The sequence below is a fragment of the Bemisia tabaci genome, chromosome 3 (assembly GCF_918797505.1).
Source record: "Bemisia tabaci chromosome 3, PGI_BMITA_v3".
Taxonomy (NCBI): domain Eukaryota; kingdom Metazoa; phylum Arthropoda; class Insecta; order Hemiptera; family Aleyrodidae; genus Bemisia; species Bemisia tabaci.
The window spans coordinates 17,036,785-17,057,634 of NC_092795.1; the positions used below are offsets into that span (position 1 = coordinate 17,036,785).

Below are 20,850 nucleotides of genomic sequence, written 5' to 3' on the forward strand. Positions count from 1 at the left end.
TAAGTAAAGTTGCAACTGAAAGGTCCTGGTGAGCGAACTTCTTCAGATTACAGAAATGAAATTCGCCAATTGACATTTTTGGCAAGGAGGGAGGCAAATTTCGGCAGGAAGGGAGGGGGGCATCAGGACAGATCCCAAAGATCCTCATTTAGCCCCCAAAAATTTAGCTAGGAACTTAAGTAAAGTTGCAACTGAAAGGTCCTGGTGAGCGAACCTCTTCAGATTACAGAAATGAAATTCGCCAATTGACATTTTCGGCAAAAAATTCGGCAGGAAGAGGGGGGGGGGTATCAGGACAGATCCCAAAGATCCCCAGGATTTAGCCCCAAAAATCTCTCGGTTGACCACCGCTCTTAAAATCCGCGCACGCCAATAATTTCAGGCATCTGATCGGTGGCTTTCGACCTATCGAAGCGGAGTCTCCAAGACGCGGCCACGATTGGCGATACGGTGGCCGCTATCAGGATCGGTGGACGTCGATCTCATCGCATCGCCCATCGCCCATCGGCGTCGATCGTGGACTCCTCCGTTGTGTGTGCTCAACTCCGACGACTCAGTGAACCGACTCTCCTCGCGTCGACCGGTCACGCGCTCTTCAGACCCGCACTGTTTACATTTCTCTCCGCATTCGCCGCGCCGCGTTAATGCCCATCACACGCTCCCCCCGACGAGCGATTTTCCCGCTACACGCTCGGACTTTTCCCCATCGCGAAGAAAATCAGTGATTTCCGCAGTCGGAAAAAAATCCCTTCGACCCGAGTGCCCGCCTACGGTCGTTAATGAGAAGATCGTCCGTTAGTTCTGTGTTGTTGTTTTTGAAGTGTTTCACGTTCGTCGATGTGCAGCTGCTCGCGCATATCGTGAGGATTACATAGATTTTGGATTTTGGCTCCACGCATGAGATCGTACAAAGTCGACCGGTTGCGAAAAAGTGAGGTGAAACTGAAAGTTTGTGCAGACCTCGGTTTTTGATCCGCTGTCCCGCGATTGAGGTAAAGCATGTGGCCTTGTGTTTTGGAGTGTGATTGACTATATTTCTGGTTGTAAACTTAGCCGGGGAGGCCTTCTCTGCTGCTGAATAATTCATTGAGCCTGCGCAAACATAACGTGAGTAAAATTTGCTTCATAGTTTTTTTTTTTTTTGTTTGTTTTTTTTGTTTTTTTTTTTTTTTTTGCGAAATTGAGTTTGGGTTCTTTTGGTCAGTATTCTACTATTCAAGTAAACGCTAACAAAAAGAGTGTAATGCAATTATCAAGCAAAATGAGGAATAATGTCATCGTCATGCGCTGAAAAAAAAAAATCTTACTTAACTTGTTTAAAATTCCGGACGTTCTCATGCTTTATTTCTCATCCTCATCGATAAAATATTTTCAGCGGTCTAATTTTTATGAATATGTGTTATTAAAAGTTTAAAGGGTTCTTTAGAGCCTTAGTTTAATGCAGTTAGTTAGTTAGTAGTAGTAGTTAATAGCATGTGTTGCATACTTCAAAATTGGGAAAACTCAGTACATGCAAAAAGCAAAGTAAATATAAAGTGAGCTTCTGAATACCCAAGTACTCGATAATGAGAGACCAGTCATTGGAGGTGTAATCACTGCACTAAATACCGTATTTACCTGAGATAGTCAGTTAATGTCAAAACTATTAGTGTATTTTATAGAGTATACCATTTGCAGGTTTTCTGTTAGTATAGCATAAATTGAATTATAATCAGGACGATTTGAATTATGTCTGTCTAATGAGGATTAGTCCAGGTGGTATGCATAAATTAAAGAGGATATGTAGAAGCTGTCCGATATCGGCGAAAAAATTGCCTGGCAGTTGAAGCGCTGACCGGTTCTAATCTCTGCGGGCTATTGAGAGAAGATGCCCAGAGACTGAAGATAGCATTTCTTTATTTTGCAACAGCGAAACGTTTGCCAACCGAGAATATGTTGCGGTATGGGCAAATAGTGTCACGTAGATTTTGAACTCATGACTTATTCAGACATAGTGCTTCAGACTTATTCGGAACTGCTGTAAAACTACAAGTGTTCGGCGTTTTTGTGAAACATTTTAATGTTGTACAGATATAGTTTAATTCGAAAAAAGCGCAAAAAATTTGCGATGCAGGAAATTGTTGTTAAAACTTCTTTAAATTTAATCCTAAATTTCCTCAGAGAATTGTAATCTTCAAACCGGGGAGACCGGGGTTTTCTAAGAAAATCAAATTTCAGCGCGAAATTTTGTTTAAAACAATGAGTTTTGTTCCTTATTAAATTATATAAGAGAGATTTTGAAACACCGCAATACATTTGCGTGCTTTACTACTTTAACCCGGGAATGAAAAACGTGTTGTTCATCATGTCGTCCCCCAGGCGGCTAATTGTAAGTTACAGCAAAAAATCAAGTTGCTAGCCTCTTTGAGGCTAGTCAACCTGTGTAGAATAAATTGAGGTCGTACACTTTTTTACATTTTTAAGCCAATGCCATCACAATTCTCTTTAAAACACAGTTAAAGACATTTTGCGGGTCGCAACAAACGTAGGGTAACTACAGGTCAGTGTTCACAAGCGCGGTATGAATTTGGAGTGAATTTACGCACGTCAATGTAGCATTAAATAATGCTTGGGAGATTTGTTTTTTGTTTATCCTTCCAGAGACAAAATAAAACTCATGACCGAACTGGTTGAAATCAGTCGTAGATTTTAAAGTACATCCGATACTGCCTTCATTCACTGCAGTTCATACCTTTTTTTGCAACCCCGGGAGGAAAGTTTGGTAACAAACGATTAATGCGGATGAAAGCCAGTTTTAACGGTTTAATCCGCATTTACCTCCAATGAAATCCTAAAAATCTAACCCAAAACTAAATCAAGGAATTATGGCATAAAGATTAAAATGAAATGCAGAATATGTAAGAGTGTTATTTTATGATTTTCTGGAGGGAATTAATGATTGTAAATCTTCGTACGTCATTGTGCGTGATTTTGTTCCATTAAGAAATTTTAAATTTCTCTCTAAAAATTTAAAATTGAAAAATTTATATTTTAGTACAATGAGAGTATCATAGATAGAATGTATACCGGAAGTAAACAATAGTCAAAATATTGAATATATAAACTTTATTACGGGTCTCGCGTTGTAGATTTAGTAAAAAACTAGTTGCGGGCTCAGTGTAAAAGAAACCACTGCTGTCCATTCTCGGATAAATTTATTCTGAAAATTGCTTTGCATTTAATTCAAAAGTTGAAAAGCAAAAATGCATCTGAATGCGGAATATTGCATTCACGTAACTGAATTAATTTCTGAATTATTGCTTTTTTACACTTTTGATATCAATTTATGAAAATTCTCTTTTTTACAAAAGGCCCCCTAAGATTATCGATTATAAAAGTAACATATTTGAGGTTGCACTTTTGTATGGTGCCTTTTTTGGTTTTCGCTGATTAAAAATTCCACAAAATTAAAAGCGGAAGCAGCACGTAAGCAAACTTTGCTCAACGTAACCATCTTTGTTTACATTTTTAAAAAAGTAGTAAATCCACTTCAACGTTCATTTAATAGATTCGCCGAAAATAAAAAAATCAGTGTTAAAATTCATAATTTAAAAGTAAATTCTGGTCGGACCAAATTAGGGTAACAATGCTGACATCCTCCTTCCCGCATCAATCGCATAAAAGGTCATAAATTGAAGTACAAGTTCCAAATGTGAAAAAAGTCAGAGACGGCGCTTTAAAAAACGTTCAAAAAACATCCTCCGACTTCCAGACGACTCTAATTAAACCACACTAGTTTTCGACGCGGAATTTTTACCGCTGGATCCATACGTAATTCGTATTGGGGCCTCATGCAACTTCATTATAGCTGCCACACAAAATTAGATGCAATTTCCATGTGATACTTTGATTACGCGTATCCTTTGATCAGAAAATTTTCGAGTTCCTCGTGGGGTAATTAACGGTAATTCTACTTAATTAGCGAACTTAGATTTTCCATGCTCAGAGAATTTTACCCGGAAAGCATCAAGCGAACTCGCCATCAACTCCCGTCAACGTATAATTTCATTTGTATTGGCCGACGATTATTAATCGCCACTCTTTCCGTTTTCTCCCTCGAAGTTCTGACTTTTCAAAGTTCCCAGAAAAAGGCTCTCCTCCTTTCACGTTCGAGCATCTAAAGAGTTGAAACAGGGGTCGTTTCAGAATTTTGTCACGCAATTTTTATTTCCTTTCTGAATCCCTTCTCTCTTTTGACGCGCTGCTAATGTAAACTCAGACACACTGAGCAAAAAATCCACGGACTGAAGTTTCAGTTTATACTGAACACCGAAGTTTCTAGGTCTAGGTTAGCAAAAGTTTTGGTCATTGGAACCGAGTTCCGGTTAGGTGAACCAAAGTTTGATTTCTGTCACCAAAAACTTTGGTTACCTCATACGCCTCGACTCGGCTCAAAAGAGTAGGTGTATCTGTTCCTTTCACAGTGACCAAAAAAATTGTCCATATAAACTATTTCGTGCTCAATTTTCATCGAACAATAATTCTTTAGTTTGTCGAACCACCGAGCTTTCGGATCTTATAACCAAACATGTGATTCATGCGACCGAACTTCTGATGAAACAGAACTGAAATAAGAGGTCCAACCGTGCTCAACGAATTTTCGAATCAGGATCAAGAACTGAGGGAAATTATGCATTTTCTTCGAAATATACACTAGAAAAGAGGTCCAGTTACCCTGTCCAAAATTGTCACTGCACGCTACGAAAGTTCAAGCATACCCATCGTTCAATCAGCATCGAACATTAATGTTCAATTCATATGAGCTTACTTTTTTCTTGAGTAAGCCTCGCTCTAGATCATTACTTTGGAAAAAAAAAAATCCGGTCGTGGGAGCCGTACTGACGGGCTATACAGACACACCGTCCGCGTTCCGGGCTCAGAGGCCGAAAGTTCCGGGCGTAGTACCCGGAATAATCAAAACTACGGCTCCAGCACCCGGAACTTTCGGCCTCTGCGGGTTGATCATTGAAATTGGTAGACAAAGCGATGTATAAAAAGGACACAGGGAGTATGAAGCGATCCCATTGGTTGAAATGTGTGGTTCACATAGACTAAGGGAGAAAATGATGGACTAATTGTCGGGTTTCTCGTGGGTTGTCTTTAGTTGGTCTATTACCTACTGCCTTTGTCCATTGCAACCACCCGCTTCCACCAATAGGATCCCTCCATACCCCTTTTGTCTTCTTTGTCTATAGCTTTGTCTACCAACTTCAATAATCGGCCCGCTGAGCCCGGAACGGACAGTATGTCTATATAGCCCGTTACTTTTTTTTCCAGAGTACGATTTAAAACAAATGTTATTTTTACCGGGTCTTTTGGTAGCTTGAGGCTTCCTTTTCTTTTATTGCGATAGGTAAGTACCTATTTAACTAAACGATGACGTGAACCTGCGAAGCCGACCGACGACCTGTTACCTCACACCTGAGAGCCACAGCCGCCCTTGCCGTGGCAGTGAAACTACCGTGACGATTGGCATTGTTCAAACAACAGCGGGTTTTACTGCGGTCAGTAACGACTCCGCTTGATAAGTCATTTTAATTACTCTCGCTGGTGGCACGACATGCTGCCGTCCTGAGGAAAAACGCAGTATAAACATTCGAATGTTGCCAAATTTCCTCTCAGAAAATATTGATTTTTGAAGGAAGTTATGAGTCTTTTCCGTTGAAATTTACATGCATTTTAGATCAAATTACGAACAAAATTCTCTGAAAAATCTGAAGGAAAATATTTACAATTTTTCCCGGAAATTCGTGATTTATTCAAGGAAGTTTGGCAACATTTGAGGGCCCATACGGCGTTCTTCCTAACCGCGGCGCGGCATGGTCGCCGAGCGTACGCGGTCGTAGTGACATGACGTGACGCGGCCGCGGTACGGCCGGCGTGGTGCTCAGAACGTCACACCCGCCGCCGCCGCGCCGTGGTCATAGACGCTATTAGTGCAACGTCACAGAAAAGCGATATTTATCGATTTTTTCGCATTGTTAGCATTGAAAGAGGTTATGCCAATGTTATTGTTTGGATCCAATTCGATATAATGGAGAATCCCTATGATGACGTCGCCACTAATAGCGTCCATAACAGATCGCATCGCGATGGGTCAGTTGTTTTCGTGGTCCGACGGTTTTTTTCCGCCCGGGTCGTGTTGCAAGTTCCGGTAATCACATAAGATGCACCGAAGAATGTTTTTGGAATCGTGGGTGCTTTGGTGGTCGAGTTTGATGATGCTTGTTCAAGTTTGACGAAAGTTGATGGACGTTTGGTAGATTTTCTTGGGCCGATGGTTTTTTCCGCCGACTTGGAGCTGGGCCGTGTGGTAAGTTCCGGTATTCCCATAAAATTTCTCAGACAGAGGTATTCATTTTAAAGTTGCTCTTGTCGCATGTTGGTCGAGTTTGATGATGCTTAATTACGCCAAAAAAATTGATTGGTAGTCTGATAGGTAGAGTTTCTTAGAAAGTTTAAGCTCAATGAAGTTTGGTACACCAAATTTGCGCAAGCTTTGATGAAAGATTGGGTGTTTATCATGTAAAGATGGTGTCTGATGCAGTTTGCCAAATACACACTTCCGTCAAGTTTCAAGAAATTTGACGATGCCTTGATCGGAATTCATTCATGTCTCGCAGCGTTTGCAAAATATGTTCAAACCAAATATAACACACCTTTACGTATATCAGATAAATTTTCAGAAACTCTGAAACAAATCAAGTCTATATTAACGAAATTTTTGTCAACTTTCGATGAGTTGTAAGGAAAAGTGTAACAAATTTAATATAATATAAATAAATTCGATCAGTTTTCCCAGTTTTATGAGTATGTACGACTTGAACAGCATTGTTAAATGAAACTTACTCAGTGCAAAAAAATTTAAGGCATGAGGCATAATTTTCATCAGAATTCCCGCGTTAAACATTCTGAATGTATTTGAAAAGTTTCACATCGATGTGCACTTCAGAAATTAGATGAGAAGTTAACGTTGTAGTTAACCAATTCTGAGCACCCAATTGTGGAAGAAAACGAAATCAACACTAAGCAAATGATACTAATTAAAGATGACTATAAGCACTTTCGGAAAATTGCTCTAGCCAAGTTTGTAGAACTGCCTTCATTTTATTCAATGGTATATGATGCATGTGAATTTCGCTGGGGAAAATCGGCATTTGAAGATTGGGGATCGGCTACTTTTGAAATGTTTTGGTATGTCCACCGTATACTCCGTGAGGTGCTGCTGAGGAAATTTACAGTTTGATGTCAGTTTTCTAACAACGCCATCGGATTTTTCTGAGCCCCCTAGAATTTTGGTTTTGTGGCAGCCAAATCAGAATAAGCTCATTCTTAAGATGCATTTCATGAACACCTCAATTTTTACCAGTTCCGTAATGATGGTTTCATAACGGTAAGATCTGACCAACGTTAGACCCATCCACTGACGGGTTGGAATAAAGGGTCATAAAAAGTTTAATATCTTCTCGACACTGTTATGAGGTTTTTATGTTTCATCTCCAGCCCAAACGCCAGACATCAACGTCTGTGATTGATTTGTTCTCATGATTATCGTTCAATCATTTTCAGTGATACCATTCCTTGTTTTCTCTAATTTTAGGAATGAACTTAAGCAATTAGGTTCAGAAAAGAATAATGGGCTGATGTACCACCGGAATGGTGATTACCTGAGCCTGATAAAAAAAAAGACACGAGAATAATATGGACCAAATGAGAATAATGTGTATTTATGAAATTGTAAAGTGAAATAATTGTATAAAACAGGACGTTTTTGGGCCTTGCTATTCTATGTTTTCATTTACGTGAAATAAGAGCGAAGTCAAACGCACATTATGTGCCCTTTTTCCAAACGTTACTTGATGTATACGTCGCAGGCATTTAGCAATCTCCGGCAAATTGCTATGTATGTGAGTTGAATAAAAACAAATATAAAATTCAGAAAGTATCGATAAGGCAGAAAATACCAGTTAATTGAAATTAAAACAGACACTTTTACTCTGGAATGCACGATGCTAGTATTGACCAGCATTCTCCCGAGTGCGTGCGTAGGTACAGTAAAATCAGAGACCCTAGTTGGGTTTGGTTCGGATAGGCAACTAAACTAACCGTCTGGCAAAGCGTAGAGTATCACCTGAGTCTGAAGGCGCTCCAAGCCGAAGACGTGCTTTCGAAGTTCTCTACCGATGAATCCTTAACTGAGCCGGTGCGACTTTTCGCAATTCGACGAATGAACACGTATTTAGCTTGCAAATTGCCAGCGATTTCTGACTGCCTGACATAACATTCAAGTTTTGCCAAAAAACAGCAATTCAGAGTTTGAACAACTGCCACAGCCTACTTTTACGGACCGTTTTGAGATCTCCAATTTGATCACGTGACGCAGACTTAATTCTTCTTAATTCACGCGGATGATAATCTTATCATCCGCGTGCGGAGAAAATTCTGAAATCGGGTCCAAAAGTGGACTCGGCATGACCGTCATCCGCTGAAGAAGCGGTTTTCAGCGGTACACAGTCTCAGCACTGCTCGGAGTGAATATGCTGCCGTGCTAAGAAAGAACGCCGTATGAACCTTCAAGCGTTGCCAAATTTCCTTCGATAAAACACGAATTTTCTAATAACCTTACGAATATTTTTCTTCCGATTTTTCAGGTAATTTGGTTCGCAATTTCATCTGAAGTTTTTGAAAATATCAAGGAAAGAAATTCATGACTTTCCTTAAAAATTAACATTTTATCCGAGGAAATTAGGCGTCCCTGGAATGTTCATACGGTGTTTTGCCTTAGAACGGCAGTATATGAGTCTCGTTTATTTTCCTCGACTTTCTTCTTGTAATGTGGAGCTGTTATCATGATGGTTTTACTCGCTTTTACCAGTCGTCGTTTGCCTCGTTCTCGTGCGGATCAACAAGTTGCTCGTCACCCGTCAACCAACTGGATGTATTTATGCTTTATTTATGTTTTCATTTTAAAAGGAACTATGTTATACGCGAGCCCTATGCACATAGTTCCTTTTAGCATAAATATGTTCAACTGAGGTTCAATTTAACACCTCCTTGTCCTCCCGCTGCGCCTTTGTCTTGTCGTTAGTCGCGTCGGACCGCTCAGAACGGCAACTTTCAGAACTAACACCCGCTTAACCCTTTAAAAATAATTGGAGGCTACGATGTCCGAGGCGTTGGAGACAGTTTCAGGGACGACACGAATGTGAAAATGGGTTGACGGCGCATGTTACAGAGTCGTGCTTCCATTCCTGAATCTTGGATTACGAATCGCAGATAGCAAAAAGGAATAAAATCAGGCCAAACTCAAGTCCCTCCATGTGTACCTGCTATCGTGAAGGAAAGTTTATTAGAGTGTTGGGATTGTTGTGTACACAATTGTTCGCATCTGTCTTGCTTGATGCTTTTTGGGTCGTTGAACCTGGGGGACTTATGGATAGCTTGGATTTCCACATGCCTGTCTTGTAAGCAAGGTGATTTCTGTCGAGCTGGGTCGAAAAATCTGATTATGAGATTTCAACAGAAGACTTTCTCTCTTGTTCTTAAGAATAAGTTGTGAGGGTTTTTTTTTTTTTTTTTTTTTTTTTTTTGTGGTAATGGAATCCGTAAAGTTACATTATAATTCGGTTGTTTTGTGCCCTGAATATGTTAGATTAGGATTTCAAATGCCTGTTTCGGTAAATATTTTTATTACATTGCACACTTCAAACCACCATCACTCCAGTTCTATTTGACACTTTTGGACACTTTCGTCCTAAAATGTTCGTAAAGCATTTCGCTGTGCTCTGGTATCAATAACTTACCTTTGAGCTGTTGTGGATTAATGATTACTTTTCCGTGAACAGTCACATCTGTCTCCAAATTCAATCACTGTTATTTTGCCAAATTGCTTTATTTTACAAAGGAAACGCTAATTGTAAGACTTCCGGACATATTCGAGGATCTCGGTGACGCCCTAGGTCATCCGGCTCCTCATTATCACAGGGGTTGCTATCATTCTAGAGGTGATTAGTTTTATTGTCCGCATCCGATGTGTTTGGTTAGTCAAAATATTGAAAATTCCTCGAGAGAAGTGCGCCTCATTAACCTTTTTGGAACGTGAGAAAACTGACAAATTTCCAAAATCAAAAATTAAAACTTTCCACTGACATCAGATATCTGATCGATTAGTTGCTGGGAGCACTCAAACTCGCTGGATTGCCAAATTTACTCAGAAAATTGAATAAGTCAGTAAATGAAAAGAGATTACATTCCATGATTTTCCTGAAAAACTAGAAATGATTACCTATACAACACAAATGTTGTATCGCCGAGCTTAAGAGCACGGTAGATATAGAATATCGTACTCGTAGTTCATGTAGTCGTTCCCCTCACGAAAGAACGTAACTACATTTCAGTGTTGCCAAATTTCCCTTAGCGAATTGCATTCTCAAGAAAATGTTGGGCAAATCTAACTGAAAATTTCACTGATTTTTCTTCTGATCGTATGCAAAAATCAGACAAATTTTCGATAAAAATTGTACGGGCACATTCTTGTAAAAAATTGAATTGTTTGGGCCAATTTTGCAACGTGGGAATGGAGTTACATTCCTTTGTTTGGGAAACGACGATAGGACCAAACTTTTTCTCTCACAATCAGTGATGCGGGGCCACGCGGAAGAAAAACTCCGGCCGTGGAAGCCGTGCTTACGGGCTATATAGACATACCGTCCGCGTTCCGGGCTCAGAGGCCGAAAGTTCTGGGCGTACCACCCGGAGCAATCGAAGCTAAGGCTCCAGCACCCGGAACTTTCGGCCTCTGAGCCTGGAACGGACGGTATGTCTATAGCCCGTAACCATTTTTCAGTGCAATAAATATCTGGGTATTTATTTTCGAGCTCTCCTCTCCCGCAGGTATTCCATCCCCGGTAACCACTTTTTCCAAGCGTATCACCTCTACAAGACCCCCGTGAAAAAGGACTACTGCCGTGCTAAGGAAAAACGCCGTATGAACATTCAAGAGTTGCCAAATTTCCCTTGATAAAACATGTATTTTTGAAGGCATTCATGCATATTTTTCCTTGAAATTTTCAGATATATTAGATTAAATAGCATACAAAATTGTCTGAAATTTTTGGAAAAAAATATTCACAATTTTCTCCGTAAATTCGGTTTTTAGTGAAGGAAATCTGGCAACGCCTATAGGCTCATACGGCGTTTTTTCTTAGCACGGCAGTCTAGGCGACTATAATCCACGGCGGCTATTGTAGCTAATGGACAAAAATGAAATGGAGATGACAATCAATCTGGCGGAGGGCCGGGCACGTTGAGCGCTCGGAGAAAATGTCCGTAAAGAACGCTTATCTGCGAAATTTCTCTCGCGGCTCCAGCCCGGCGGATTATGAGCGGAATAATAAACTTTTGGAGTTTACACACTGCTCATGTCAGTAAACCTCGATAAGGATCTACTTTGGAGAAAACTGTTGAGGATATTGCTCTTGTTTCGCCTGGCCGCGCTCTCGCGTGGACTTTGAGCGTAGTGCCATCCATGATTCACCTATTTCTCTTTCTGCCCGTGCGTGGATATCGTCAACATTGTCACTAGCTTGCCTCATTTAAATGCTTTCTTGCTGCACAGTAGCCCATTTAGAGAAAGGAGTAGGAATATGCGTGTTCCCTACAGTAGTGGCGAGGCGTGAGCGATGGATTATCGACAGGGGCGGATCCAGCAATTTGGCAACACAGGATTTCCTCCATTTAAACCTATGTTAAATAATCGATTATTGTTGGAACACCTGGTCCCTTCAAGAATCTATACATTTCCATAGGTTTAAATGGAGAAAAAACAATGCTGCCAATTTGCTGGATCCGCCAGTGATTATCGATAATTCCCCTTCTGAAACTGCGGTGAAGAATCGAATATTAAGGTGTTCGCGACGAACACCCTGTTTATCGATCCTTTTCCATGGGTTTAAATGACAGATCAATCGATATGTTGTAAAGCACGCCACTCCACTGGAAGTGATATTTTTCAAGGGAGAAAAAAATTTTGGGTACATTAACGAAACTTCGGCTCATAAATCAGTTTCCCTCACGAAAGAACGTAATAATATTTCAATGTTGCCAGATTCCCCCTCGTATATTGCATTTTCACACAGAGAATCCTGAGAATTTCTAGCCGAAAATTTCCCTGATTTTTCCTCTGATTCCATTAAAAATCAGACAAATTTTGAACAAATATTGTGCAGGCACATTCTTGTAAAAATTGAATTGTTTGAGACAATTTTGCAGACTTGGAATAGAGATACGTTCCTTCGTCCGGAAGACGACGATATGGGACACCAAAATTTTTGGTCCAGCTAACCGGAGTCCTCGGTCAAAGGAACCAGGGCAGGATTTACCTTCTTGCCGCCCATGGGCCGCCTGTATTTTGCCACCCCCTTCTCATTCGTTTTGAAACATCAATAAAAACCATCAAGTGAACGTGCCAGCGGGGGAAGGATGCAGAAGACGCGTTTACTCGTGTTGAACACATTCTTTGGAAAAGCCCTGTCAACACTACTAGTAAAAGTTCACGGAGCTTTGCGCGAAAGTTAAGTTCCGTAAACCTACCTCTGTGTGGACAAGGCCTTTTATTCATAAGAAATGAACGAAAAAATTATGAAAGAACAAACATAAATGTAGTTTAATGATTTTAACTTCCGCCGCCGCGCCGCGCCGACTGCACTGTGTTTGGCGCAATGCGAGAAGTATTCCGACAGTCTTGTAGGCGATAAGCTTTTCACGCTGACCACACTGTCTTTGGCGCAATGCGTGAAGTATTCATGCATTCTTGTAGGCGCTATCCGTTTCACGCTGACTGCAGTGACCGCACTGTGTTTGATGCAATGCGTGAAGTATTCGTGCAGTCTCGTAGGCGCTATAGTAATAATTTTTAACTTCCGCCGCCGTGCCGGGCTGACCACATTGTGTTTGGCGCAATGCGTGAAGTATTTATGTAGTCTTGTAGGCACTGTGTGTTTCACGCCGCGCCGCGCCGACCGCTGTTGACCGTACTGTGTTTGACGCAATGCGTGAAGTATTCATGCAGTCTCGTAGGCGCTAATATGTGTTACATGCCGATCGCCGCGCCGATAGGGCTTCTCCTTTCCATCTCAAGTCCTCGTCATTATTTCTCTCTAGGTCGCGCCGTTCCAGGCCAAATTGCGTGTTTGGTTCCTCTCTTAACTCGACTAATTAAAGGTGATATCTCTTGTATCACTGAAAGACAACAAAATCAGAAATTACAATACTCTCAGGAAATGAGAGATTTTGTTGCTTTGTCTCGGTTGTTTCTCGGTTCTCGGTGTTTATTTTCTAAATTCGATTTTTTTACACCTACGTTTAAAAAAATTGCAAAATTTGCCGCTAACTAGATTTGCCGCCATGGGCCGCGGCTCAAGTGGCCATCCCCTTAATCCTGCCTTGAAAGGAACCGAACTGCGCCTGCAACAACGGAAGTATCCGATTCTGGGAGAGCCAACTGATACAAATCTTGGCATAGTATGGCTGCAGCAAGTTTGATCACCTCAACCGAACGGAGCCATTTGGAACCGTTTCTTGTATTCTTCTTTCTCATCTTCTTCTTCCTCTCTGCGTTCTACTTCCTCTCCTCTCTCCTCATCCGATAAAGATAGGTGGTTTCATAGATAAGCAAAAAGTAGTAGTTCCTTATTAAGAAATCTAGTCCACTCGTCAAATGGGAAGCCCGGAGGAGCTCCGAAAAAATCGACGGAAATAGGCGGCGCACAGTGGATCGAGTCCATAGGAGAGGTCGGACAAAATTTAGAAAGTTTAAACGCTTATAACTCCGTTTATACAAAATTTTGAGGCTCTAAAAGTTGTTTCCTTGGGTTTCCTCGTGAAATTTTCTACTCGAAGCACCCCTTGAAATGTAAAATGTGACGAAATGAACACCAAAATTTGTAGTTTTAATAAAAAATTTCATGTCCGACCTTTCTAATTGACTCGATCCACTGTGCGGCGTGGCTGGGTGCCGGCAAGCGGCGAGTGATAGCGAGGCTGTAACTTAAGTTACGCGATTTCTCATTGATAAACTGCGAGTGCCGGTCGCTGCTTGCCGCGCTGCTGCTAGCCGGAGGCCGGGCAATGCGTACTTACACCAGTTGTCGTCGGTGTGCATGGTGCATAGGCTGCATGCAGATTGCACATGCATCTTGCAGTCTTCGGCATATTGATGCAGTTCACGCTGCACTCCAAATGCACCGTTCAACAGGTCCCTCGTCCAGTAGAGTTCCGACAGCTCGTGGTCTCTATCCAATTTCGACTTCAGCAGAATTACTGCACTCAAGAAGAAGAGGAAAAAATCGAGAGGAAAAATCAAAAGTTAAAAAATTAAAAATTTTAAATACAACAGTAATTAGTAAAAATAAAAATAACTATAAAAATTGGCAAACATCGGTTTTACAAAAAATTGTAGAAGTATATAAAAAGTTAGGTTGCTGGTCTAGATAACCCTCCTTGGTGCTGCACTCCAATGACATTGGTACTTAATATTGATAATTCGACACCTTACCACCCACTATGGTTGTTGTAGTGCACCAATTTTATAGCTAGTGCAAGACGCACATAATTGGCGACCAGTTGGTTTTGGTCAATACCATCAGCTGAAGTTGCAGCAACGCACCAATTTAGATAGTTTGCAATACCAATGTTTTAGTTTGTTGATGACCTTCGCTGACCGATTTAGGCGTGTCAAAATTAACCATTTGTTTTACATACCAATTTCTTCCTCGATGTGAAAGAATTAGATTCCTACGGTAGCGGAAAAGAGGTGGTATCAGATTTATACCTGCTTGTTGATTATTTTGATATCATCAGACTCAGATGCCACTCGTAAATGAATGAGAAGGAATACTTCAAACAATCAATCTGCTATCAGAAATCGAGTACTTCGAGATAAACGGTATGCGGTCAAGCGTTTATCTAGACGATAGTAGATTTATGATCAGGAATGACCAGCTGGTTTCGAATATTTTTTTCGCACTGATGTCTCTTTGTACTTTAATTCTCTTAAGATTTTCGTCTTTTTCATTTTTTTGGCCTTGTGGGCCTTAAAATTTTGCACTGACGGGTGTGATTAAAATTTAAAGAGATTAAGAAAAATGAAAAGATAGAGTTCCTTGTTGTGAAATGTTATCCAAGTATGGGATGCAAATCTGCCGTGCTAGGGAAGAACGCCGTATGAACCTCCAGACGTTGCCACATTTCTTTTGAGAAAACACGAATTTCTTGAACATTTCACATGAACATTTTTCTTTGAATTCTTAAGGTCATTTTGTTCGCAATTTCACCTAAAGTTCCTGAAAATTTCAAGAAAAAATATCCATGAAATTCCTCAAAAATTAACATTTTATCGGGGGAAATTTGGCAACGCTCGGAGGTTCATACGGCGTTTTTCCTTAGCACGGCAGAATGGAGCTCTGAGGACGGAACTCCGAACGGAAATCCGCGCGAAATTCCCCGATTTTCAAATCGTGCTCATGCGAGTAATTTCAGCGAAGACTTCCACACTCTCAGTTTAATGACAATGACCAAGGCACAAACGAGGTGCCATTAAGAGCTGGTCAGGGAACGTCTTTGTCATGAAAAACAGCCCAATCAGCGCGGGAAGCGCCGGTGAAAAGAGCTCATTTGAGTTTCAAGCCCAACGCAATTGGGGTTAAGTCCGAGTTTGACGGGGAATGAGCAAGAACAGTAGCGAGCATCCAGCGTTAGTCATGCTTGTGGACGCCAAAGTTTTGCGAGTATCATTTGCTCACGTGTGAATTTCGATAGAAACTGAGAAGATTTTTGCTTAAATTGGCATCTATGGATCTGATTCGATATTCACACGGCAAACTGACCCATCTCGCTCAAGACCGTTTTTAAATGAAAGGATATTATTCTAACGTAACAGTGAGGGTGATGAACCGATGAGGGTGTTGAACGAGAGAGGACGGATAACGGATTGTTGTACAAGTTGGCGAAGCGTTGGATTTTTTTGGATAGGAGTAAGACATATTTTTCCGGCGAACTATACAGCAAAATGAGCAATTTATAAATTATGTCACTCTGAAATTTGGATTTTTAGACCCCCTTTCCCTTGCCTCACAGCTTTTGCTAAGACGATGTGCTGTATACTTTACTCTTGCTACTTAAAAATGTAATTTCATTGAATTTTTACCAAAATTATCGAAAAATTCAGAAGCGTCTTTTGTGAGGGGCAGGGGGGCACTTTCCCTTTCCTCTAAGCCTTAAAGTTGATCTGACTTTGAGTCATTTTTGGTGCATTGTGATGAATGTTAGGGCCCCATCGTACATTTTTTTAATCTTCCCCCGGAGGAAATTTTGCCTCATCACGTAGATTTCCCAAATAACGGAAAATTAACCAGTAAGAGAGAGTTGACCATTTTCCTCCGTTGGAGCATATACCGTCGAACATAGTGATATATCATTTGTTTTTCAGCAATGCTTCGCTTTTATCAGAGAAAGTGCCTTTTCCTACAAGCCGCGTTTATCTTCTCGTCATCATTGCCATGTCGCAGGTCTAACTTCGCTTCCTTCAGGTAGCACCTCACAGCTAAACATCATAATTTTACGGAGAATCAGCAACGCTGTTTCAGCTCTAAACAACCGCGTAAGTTCGATGGAAATTACCCATAGAGTACATAGAGTCGTAATGAAAATGGGAGAGCTGGCGCCATGTTCTACTCGACGAATTCCGAGCCCGGTGTGCGCCGAGTTCGGGTCGCTTTTTCGATACATTTTCGATCCAAAATGGCGGTGTGGAATACGTGGTAATTCCTATCTCCTTTGTTGTTGTTGTTGTTGTTGTCATCGGATGGCCGGGTACCCGTGTATCGCAAACAATCGATTATGTATCGAAAAAGTGACCCGGCGTCACACAGGAGTCTCGGAATTCGGGACATGGAAAATGCTTAAAAGTGGCGCCAGATCTCCCACTTACATTACGACTCTATGTACTCTATGAAACTACCCGACACCTCTGTGATTTTTACAGTGTCTCAGTTTTTCAGAGCAGACGCACGCAGCCACGAGGTAGGTTTGTGGATCAGACCCGGTAAAGAATATAGGGAAAAATCGAGATTATAACAGCGGTTTTTTGTAAACACGATCCGCAATTGTTTTTATTTCCGGTGCGCGGCCACACAACGGGTATCAAAATCAGATTGACGAGAAAGCTCTCAGGCCCAAGCGAGAAACTCCGTGAACTTGAAAAATGAATTGGCGGCTTACCTGTCGATTTTTCATTAGTTTGTGATTTTTTGTTGCAATTTTATCGCAATTTTGCAGTAAATTCGGCACTAACGGATGATAGCCGACCTGAAAGAAAAGCGATTTATCATAATTTCAAATGAGCGTCGCATCTTATCTGATCGGAGCACGTTCCCGCATTATTATCGTGTAAAGTTTGTTATCCGGTACGTTGCGTGGAAATTCCGGAAAATTTTTCATCCGATCTCTTGTCCATTTTTTGCGCGAGAAAGAATTTTTCTGCGCGCCGGTTTTATTCTAATTATTTCTAAACTGTAGACTGAAGTTGCGGTACTTTCCCGATAAAAAAGCGCACAAGAAACACGTAATACTTCTAGAGGAAGAGAAAGGGTCAAAGTTTTCGTTGGCATGTGTTTTTTTTTAGTGGGGGGAGTTAAGGGGCTGAAATAGAGTTATACCCAAGGATTAGATTAAGAATTTTCGTAATTTTTTTTCTACCGCGTAAAACCAGATATTAGCTCACTTTCATCGGAAAATCGATTGTTTTTTGGGGGCGGGAGGGTATCTTCCTCACCATTATGTAATTTGAGAGAGGAGAATTTTAGTTTGTGTTACGGATGCATGGGGGGTCAAAGTCACGGAAAGTAGGTATGGGCTGTACCGCTATATGGACTACATCGTTCAGATACCACTATTGATGATCAAGGGAGATAATTTCGCCTACCCTGCTAAAAGAAGGCGAATCCATTCATCTCAGTGCACTATGTTCTGGTTCTACACGGTCGCCTAAACTCTCAAAAAATTTGGATTTACCTTAAATATTTCAAAAGTCAAGCGGCCTCTAGGAACTCATATCAGGTTTTTGACATAAGTTAACAACATAATTTGTTATATTATCTCGTATGCTTATAAGTAAAACGGGAGAAAGAGCAGTTGGCAGACGTACACTGGGGGAAAAAATTGGATCTAGAGTCGAGACTCTTGAAAACATTGACAAGAAAAAATACTTTTGATTCAATCGGATTTTTGCTTGAATCAAAAGGAAATCCGCTTAAATTGATTGGTTCTTGATTTAAGCTAGATTCTGATTGAATCAAGAGTACTTTTTCTTGTCGATGTTTTTAATAGTCTGGACTCTAGATCCAATGTGTTTTTTTTTCCAGTGTATCCAGGAGCAGTAAAGCCAAGCTTGTTTTTCTGGTTCAGCTCGAGCTCTCTATTCCCTCAGCGTTGAAGAAGTTTTGGGTTCTAAATATCTAATTACAACTTGTCATGAAAAACCAAAAAAAAACTTGTATTGAAGAAAAGAGCCATGTCTTAACATTCTCTTAATTTCTAGAGCGAGCCTACAGCCACAGGTGAGCAACGACACGAATAAGTGCGACATTGCGTGAGAAGCGCGCGTGAAGATAAAAAGTTCCAAACTTAAAACGTATTACCTAAGTAAAAATACCTCGAAAGAAAGAAAGATAGAAGAAACGAATATAAAATGACGTCGGAGAGGTGGCGTCATCAAATACACGGGTCCCGATGATCACGGGTCAGGAGCAGTTCCGAAATTGAAAGTGATGTCCGCTTTTATAATCAACTCCTGAGTCCTGGATTCGTGAGGCACGCGTAACTTTTTCTGTGACAGGTTTATGACGAGTACTCGCCGGGTTTATGACCCATCCGCTTCATTATCCCTTCTTTAATTTTACAAGCGCACTCCGGTCAGCTTACCTCCTTGCTATTGCCTGAGGAACATCGCGGACACAGCCTTGTCATAAATCACGCTCCAACGGAACTAAAGTCCCAATAACAAGAAAGGTAGGGAAAAATGAACAATGGTAAAAATAACGATGAAATTACGAGGAAAAAAAACAATAGCATTAAATTACTTGCGAAACAAAAAACCGACTCTTGTTTCATTTATTGGAGAAATAAAAAGGGACAACACACTGACGTACCCTTTCTTATTCGCTTAAATGGCTCTGTGTAGGTAGTCACTACAGGTCTTCATATCACTTTTTTCTTTTCGCGGTCGTGGAAATGACTATAACGACATGGTACGGAATTATTGTTTACTCAAAATTAATGAGGACGATATAAATTATTTTGTTGGAAACAGCTTTGGATCATCATCGTGACGACACACGACACTGTCCATTGTAACGCACTCTCCACTGTAACAACAATTTCACGGTAAATCAGAAAAAAAATTAGCCGTGTGTTTCTTTTTATTTTATATTTTGCATCAATACACATATAAGTCGCTTTACAGCACTCCCTCGCGCTCTACGACTCCTAACCTCCACTGCTCTCTTTCAAACCACAAATCATGGGGGATTGAGCACCTTAACATTTCCGCTTCAATCCCTTCCCTCCAACCTTTCATTGGGCGCCCTCTGCGTCTTCTCCCAGGAGGAACCCAGTCAAGGACCTTCTTCGGCAACCTGTCTCCTGCCATCTTTGTCTTTTGCATCAATACAGACAATTTTTAGAACGTACTGAAATTTTGTTGTTTGGATTTTCCCTGATTTGGGGTTTTTGAAGAGAAAAATTGAGCGTGATTCGAGTAACCTCCACCACAGATACGCCTCTGTGATATTTGCGTAGGCACTGCAAGTACATTGAAACTGTGCGGTGTGCCAGAGCCCAAGATCATAAATCACACTTACTGGCATGAACAGTTACTTCGATGAGACGCACACACGCACATCCGAGGAAAAAACGACTTGTCCAACACATGTTGGCATGATTTTCGATGTGGTCCACCTGGATAAATTACATCCTTTTAAAGTGATACTCATACTACATGCGATGGAATTTCAAACTACACACAGACCGCGATCCTTCTCTCGGATTTAATGTTGTGTCTCAGATTTTTTTTTTTCCAAAATTGTTCAATTTGTATTCAAGACCTCATTCAAGTTTATGATGATTTTGGGCATTTTCAAAAACTTTCTTCATATGTATATTTCTAAAAGATCCTCTGCAAATTTTTTTTCTTGAGATATTATTTTGACCTCAAGCTACTTTTCTTGTCGGCAAAATTGGTTTTTTTTTTGAGTCTTAGAAACGTTGTGTTGCAATCGTCACCTCAACTTGACGATAGTGAAACGACGCTTCTTTAACTAAAAAAAAACTTATGCTGAGTTGAATCTGCACTTAGGCGACAAAGGGATCGTCTTTTGCCAATAATTAATTTGAAGTGAGACTTGTGTTTCAGCGAATTAATTCGAGATCTCGATATTCGATTCCTTCCTCTACAGATTCGTAAACAGTGTTCGAAACTCACAGGCGCCAACGCGCCAAATGCGCCTAAAAAATCGGCCATGGCGCCTAAAAAATGAAGGCTCTGCGCCAACGTGGCTCCTAAAAATTGCCCCTTAAAAATCTGGATTTTCACAGGAAGTCACATAAAGAAAGAAGAACAAATCTATTTGAATTGAAAAAACTCAGAATTTTCAGCACTACAAGTGAAAGCTCGCTTTTCCTATTCTTCACGATTTCATTCTTAGTGCTTTTGTCTTCCCCAAGTTACAGCTATTTACTAGTTGTGTTACGAAAACA

At 40.8% G+C, this 20,850-nt stretch overlaps 1 protein-coding gene across 1 annotated transcript in view; it reads left to right on the plus strand.

Moving 5' to 3' along the window:
- Positions 1-544: 544 nt before the first annotated feature.
- Positions 545-20,850, plus strand: part of LOC109044236 (UNC93-like protein) — a 122,538-nt gene continuing 102,232 nt past the window's right edge. Inside the window, exon 1 of the mRNA XM_019061835.2 lies at positions 545-1,107. The gene's annotated coding sequence lies outside the window, so the exon portion shown is untranslated. The remainder of the gene's footprint in view (positions 1,108-20,850) is intronic.